The sequence below is a fragment of the Aotus nancymaae genome, unplaced genomic scaffold (assembly GCF_030222135.1).
Source record: "Aotus nancymaae isolate 86718 unplaced genomic scaffold, 86718_ANA_hifiasm-v0.15.2.pri h1tg000036l, whole genome shotgun sequence".
Taxonomy (NCBI): domain Eukaryota; kingdom Metazoa; phylum Chordata; class Mammalia; order Primates; family Aotidae; genus Aotus; species Aotus nancymaae.
In genome coordinates this window covers 29218186-29224942 of record NW_026988450.1, presented here as the reverse complement: position 1 = coordinate 29224942, position 6757 = coordinate 29218186, and the positions used below count along the sequence as shown (strand labels likewise).

The following is a 6757-nucleotide window of genomic DNA, read 5'->3' as shown; positions in this document are numbered from 1 at the left end:
GACCCATGACTTAAATGCCATGGGTATGTGGATGGTTCAAAAATGTCTGTGTCCAGTCCTCATTTCTCCCTGGAGCTTCAGATTCATGTATCCAGCTTCCCATATGACACTATCACTTGCAATTGTAGTGGGCGTCTCAAACGTCACATAAAATACAATGGATTCAGCATTCCCTTCCTTTTTCGACCCAGACCTCTTACATTCTTCCCGCTTCATGCAGTGGCTCCATCTTCCACACAGTTGTTCAGAACAAAGATCCAGGAGTCACCTGTAAGTCTTTTCCCCTTATTCTACATTTGCTCCATCAGTGAGTCCTGTTGAAGGGTTTACTGCCAAAACATATCTCAAATCCATCCATCTCAAATCTCGTCATTGGTATTAAAATAAAATTCAGAGGCTAGCACTGTGGATCATGCCTGTAATCCCAGCACTTTGGGAGGCCGAGAGGGTGGATCACGAGGTCAGGAGTTTGACCATCCTGGCCAACATGGTGAAATCCCATCTCTACTAAAAACACAAAAAAATTAGCTGGGCATGGTGGTGCACACCTGTAGTCTTAGCTACTCGGGAGGCTGAGGCAGGAGAATTACTTGAATCTGGGAGGCAGAGGTTGCAGTGAGCTGAGATCGTGCCTCTGTACTCCAGCCTGGCAACAGACCAAGACTCTGTCTCAAAAAAAACAAAAACAACAACAACAAAAATATCAGAGTTTTGGGCAGATTTACAGGCTTCCCCAGGGTCTAGCCCCCTCCCACTAGGGCCTCCACCGTGGTTGAAATCCCCCTCATTCCTGGTGCTTCAGGCACATCTTCTCTGTTCCTTGAACATGGGCTGACCTATTTCTGTCTAAAGGCCTTTGCACTTGCTAGCTTTTCCTGCCTGGATTTTTTTTCCCCGGTTACATGGCCGGCTCATTTTTATCATTTAGGTCTCAACTAAAATGTCATCTCCTTAGAGAAGACTTCCATAATCACATTGGTTAAAGTAGCTTTTTTTTTTTGAGACAGAGGCTCGCTCTATCACCCAGGCTGGAGTGCAATGGCGCAGTCTCAGCTCACTGCTGCCTCTGCCTCCCAGGTTCAACTGATTGTCCTGCCTCAGCCTCCTGAGTAGCTGGGACTATAGGTGAGTGCCACCACACCCAGCTAATTTTTGTATTTTTGCTAGAGACGGGGTTTCACTATGTTAGCTAGGCTGGTCTCGAGCTCCTGACCTCGTGATCTGCCCTCCTTCGTCTCCCAAAGTGCTGGTATTACAGGCGTGAGCCACCGCTCCCGGTCTAAAGTAGCTTCTGACCCACAATGGTACATCTTTTTAGTAGTTGGTAAAGTGTTTGGTTGCAAATAAGAACAAACCTAACAAATGCCTAATGGATAGAGCTTTATTTTTCTCGCACAGAGGAAAATGTCCAGGGTGGTTAGGTGAAGCCTCTGCAGGGTTCAGTGATGACAGCAGGGACGCAGGCTTCTTCTTGCTTTCTAGTCTGTGGTAGTCATTAACATCATGACATTCTTCCATGTGATGATCACTCTGTGATTGCAAGATAGCTGCTGCGCCTCTGGGCGTTATGTCTTTCTTTCAAACATGGAGAAGGGAGAGTTTAAAGGATCAAAGTCTTTTCTTATGTGGTTCTGCATTTTATGGGGCAGAAAAGTTCTCCTCAGGGTATTTTGTTTGGAGTCACGGATTTGTGTCACACTGCTACTCCCTTAGCAGTGAGGGAGGTTGGGGAATAATAAATAAGACATGTAAGTAAATATGGGAAGTATTTTCATTACAAAACTTCCAAATACAAAGCACAGTGTCATATGCTTAGGTGCCTGTGTGACAAGAGGTTACGCAAGGCGAGAAGAACGTGTTCTTTCCCTTTCTTCATGGCTTATAGCCATGGCCGGGAGGCACAGAGATCACAGAACCTACTGAACTTGTTGAGGTCTCCAGTGAGGTGGCCACATCTTCAGCACCTTGTTCCTGAGCACCCTGAAAACATCTCCAAGGATGCTCAGAAGCAAGCAGGAGAGACCTAGGGGGCATGGAGGTCCTACAACAGTGGGTAGGAAGGAGAGCTTGAGATGTTGGTTTCACTATTTAGCCCCACATCCCCATCTCAGCCTAATGAAGCCCATAGAAAATGGGCTCATACATTTGTTGAACAAATATTTATTGCCAGGCACTGTACTAGATGCTGAAGGTAGAGCAAGGAACAAAATAGATAAAATCCTTACTTTCATAGAACTTAGATTATACAGGGAGAGTCTCCGTCTGTTTGGGCTGCTATAACAAAATGCCATAATGTGGATAACTCACAAACAATAGAAATTTGTTTTTCACAGTTCTGAGGCTGAGAAATTCAAAATCAAAATGCTGGCAGATTCAGCATCTGGTGAGGACCTTCCTTCCTGGTTCATCGACACTGTCTTTTCTGTATCCTCACATGGCAGAAGGGGCAAGGGTCTCTCAGTCTCTTGGGGGTCTTTTTTATAATGGCACTAAATCAATTCATGAGGGCTCCACCTTCATGACCTGATCACCTCTCAAAGGCCCCACCTCCTCACATACCATTATACTTGGGGTTTAGGATTTTAACCAATGAATTTTGGGGAGACACAACATTCAACCCACAGCAAGGAGAGACAGAAAATTAACAGACTTTGACAATAAAATTTCTGGAAGGACTAAAAATTGGATATAGAAAGAAAAGTTCATTGAGACTATTTCATCAAGAGTCAAAAGAGAAGTTTGGGGAGTGTCACTCTTAGGAGGAAGATACCACCTATTTTCCATCCGCACTTAGATGACTGCAAGTCATAACCAGCATCTCTGTGAGCCACGCCAGACCTTCCAAGGCCAACCCTCTTTGTCCTCTCACTGCACACCTAGAGCCTCATGGCCTTTGCCGCACATGTGGCCTGGCATCGTGATTTATGAGTGTGTTGTCTCTGTGGCGGGACTGTGAGCTCTGCAGCACCTCGTGTAATGACAAGCCCATTGCAGGGGCTCCAGAAATATCTGGTGACCATCACTCTGGTGACAGAGTGAATGAATGGAGTCACGTTGCAACAGGTGAGGTTTAGGTCAGACGTAAATGCTTCTTGTCAGGCACATGAAATGCTAAAACAGCTGTGAGGGGGAGGTTGTGGTTCACACCATGTCAGGCTTCAGCTCAGGGAGGATTAACCCGTTGGCTGCAGCAGGGTTGCTGGGAATGGGTTATTCTCAGCCACTGCACAGATTGGAGGGTCATGAGGTCAGTCCAGCTAACTGTCCAAAGAGGGCCTGTGCAAATACACAGGGTTTTAGAAGCCTAGCAATAGAGGGTGTCATAATGCATGAGACTCTGATGAATCTTAGGCCAAATCCTGAAAACCATTTACTACCTTGACCAGAAAAAGAAAGATGGTGTGTGATCAGTTCAAGTTCTGCAAAATGTGTGGAATTTTCATGAATGGCTCTCATTTTACCCAGGCTGTTCCCATTTTAAAAAGTAATATATGTCTTGCAATCATCCCTTCCAGGCAGGTAAAACTGATGGATATGCAGAGGCCATTTGATATCTCTGGAGACTATGGATGCAAGGGAATGAGAAATGAAGCACACTGTTTATTTGGCAGCCCTGAAAAAGAAGAGTTGTTTTTTGTTGTTTTTTTTTTAAAGAAGTGTTACAGCTCTTTTAGAATTTGTCTAGCTGTTTTTGCTGGAATTGAAAGCTCCATTGAAAAAAATTAAAAAGAAAGAAAGAGGACTAAGGCTGGGTGTGGTGACTCACCCCTATAATCCCAGCACTTTGGGAGGCCATGGTGGTCAGATCATGAGGTCAGGAGTTTGAGAACAGCCTGGTCAACATGGTGAAACCCCATCTCTACTAAAGATACAAAAAATTAGCCAGGTGTGGTGGTGCGCACCTGTAATCCCAGCTACTCAGGAGGCTGAGGCAGGAGAAGTGGTTGAACTCAGAAGGTGGAAGTTGCAGTGAGCTGAGATCATGCCATTGCACTGCAGCCTGGGTGACAGGGCGAAAAAAGAAAGGGAGGACTAAATAATGAGAGCACACCTTGGCCATTGTTTGTCTACTTTGACAAAGAGCATAGTAGAAATGCATTGTATATTATGATCCAGCCCACAGTAAGGATGCATCACCTACCTACCTACCTGAACTGAGTATTTCATAAAAAATACTTACCTTCATGATGTGCAATGTATTCCAATATTTTCTACTATACTCTTTTTCTCATTTTTAGAAACACTGGTCATTGCCTATTAAATTGAGTGGGCAGTGGCTGTCAATTTGCAATACACTGCCCCAGGTGACTTTAGAATGATTTACTGATACGGTTAGTTGGGATTGAAATTGCATTCTGTAATGTGGGTTGCTGGAACATCTCAGCACTTCAGTCTGTGCAGAGAATGTTGATGTTTGCTTTTGTATTGCTCCAGGCAGGTTTAGGAGCCTGTTAACCGCACGCCCAAGCCATCCTGGGTGAAAGGTCAAGAGTCTGCGTGAGCAGCGTCACCTCCTGCAGGTCCCTCAGCCTCAAGGAGTCGTCCCCATCTCCACCCACAAAATAGAAATCTGTCAAAATCTCATTGATTCAATAAATTTATAATTTATTTAGGGGTTATTACAAATGCTTGTCTCAGAAATGCAAATTTAGTCAAATAATCATTTTGAGTGCCTACACAGAAAATTTCCAGATTTTCCCTCTGTACCCTAAAATGCTAATTGAGGTTGGGGCATTGGGAAAATGAAACTCCTCCCACCCCCCCACCACTACTCTTACCTCCCTCTTTCAGGCAAAAGCTGAATTCAAAGAATTTGTAGTGGCAATTTCTTTGGGTTAGACAGTGAACATTTGGCCTCAAACTGGTAGGAAGAAGCGCAGTGCACCCCCACGTAAAAAGGGCAGGGCTAATATGTAAAAAAATTCTTTTACCAGTAACATTGTGCTGAGAAAAAGGAATGTTTTGAGTATTAGATATCAGTGTTCGTGTTATCAAGGCAGAGATGCCCTTAAGATCCACTAGGTGAGGAAACAAGAGGTCTGGATCTCTTTTGGTGAGAAGCTTAAACCCGAATGGAAGGATTCATCCTCACCTTTGCTCTGGGACCTGGTCAGACAGGAACTCATTTTGTTCACCAGCATATACTTAGTCATGAGGGTCCGGCCTAGTCTGCCTACTTAAAAAGCAAACGTGGGACAAATGACAGAGAAAGGCTGGAATCAATGCCTTCCTGGGAGGCCTGTACCTTGTTGCTTTCTCTTTATGCGGCATGAGGGCAGGTGACAGGAGCCAGAAGGTCTACGCTATCCTCTGACACTATGATTCTCCTCCCAGATGGTGCCAGCTCCCCAGTATCGGGCTTCATGTGTGCACTTGCCAGGTCATATGGTGGTCGGGGTGGCCAGGGTAAGGGGTAATGTGTGCCCAATCTCTTTCTTTCCAGCTCTGGTGTAGGCTGTGACGTGGAATCCTCCAGTTAGAGGTGCAGAGATTGAATAGAGAAAAACGTAGTCCTGCCAGACGCAGTGGCTCATGCCTGTTATCCCAGCACTTTGGGAGGCCAAGGCGGGCAGATCACCTGAGGTCAGGAGTTCAAGACCAGCCTTACCCCGTCTCTACTAACAATACAAAAATTAGCCAGGCGTGTTGGCATGTGCCTGTAATCCCAGCTATTCAGGAGGCTGAGGCAGGGGAATTGTTTGAACTCAGGAGGCGTAGATTGCAGTGAGCCGAGATCACAACCACTGCACTCCAGCCTGGGTGACAGAGTGAGACTCTATCTTAAAAAAAAAAAAAAAAAAAAAAACCCAGAGGGAAAGTCTCAGCCCTTTGATAGCACCAGGGCTCAGCAAAGGCACCTCTTGAGGAAGGAAGATGGAGTGTAGTAACATCTGCATTATAATGATGCTAAGATTTTGGTGAGATCTGCTCTTAGTCGTAACATGATTTGGCTGATTTTTACTTCCAGTCTGGTATAATTATCTTTACGAATCCAGTCATCTACTGCCTTAAAGATAGAAAAACTCCTGGGTTTCTTAAATAGAATTTCCAGTCTTGAAGTTTTTTGTTTTTGTTTTTTCCCCCTGAAATGCTGGCTGTGCTTTCAGGAAATTAGACCTTATTTAAAGCCCCAACATATCTAGTTCTTTATGTTAGAGAAGACACGATGTTTGGAACATATGTAGGAGATTGGCTGAGATTTATATATCTATAAGATCAATGCCAGTTGCCTGGAGTATAGTTCCTATGGGGCCGGACCATGCTTTCTGCTTGTGAACTGTATGAGGGTCAGCAACAGTACACAATACAATACATGTGAACTATTGAATAGATGGACTGATCTTGCTGGTGGGGTAGAGTCACTGTGACTCAGAAGAGGCTTATTACTGCTAGGACTTATGTAATTACAAGGAATCTAAAATGAAACAGTACTCATTGTTAAGAGTAAAACCAACTATATCTTCTCAACGAGAGATTATAGTAAATGGGTGGCCCTATTTTCGGAAAGATTTACAAGATTATTAATAGGCATAAGGCCTATAAGAAGTCTAACAGTGTATTTATTTTATAGAGAATTTCAAGGCCAAAACTGTTAATAAAGTTAAAATGAAATAATTTCCATGACTATAAATTGTCTTTTTTTTTTTTTTTAAGATGGAGTCTTGCTCTGTCTCCCAGACTGCAGTGCAGTGGTGCAATCTGGGCTCACTGCAACCTCTGCCTCCTCGATTCAAGTGATTCTCCTGCCTCAATCCTG

At 44.3% G+C, this 6757-nt stretch overlaps 1 pseudogene; it reads left to right on the top strand.

The window, feature by feature from the left end:
* The first annotated feature begins 3654 nt into the window (after positions 1 to 3654).
* LOC135278156 (U7 small nuclear RNA) lies at positions 3655 to 3712 on the top strand (annotated as a pseudogene).
* The last annotated feature ends 3045 nt before the right edge of the window (positions 3713 to 6757 follow it).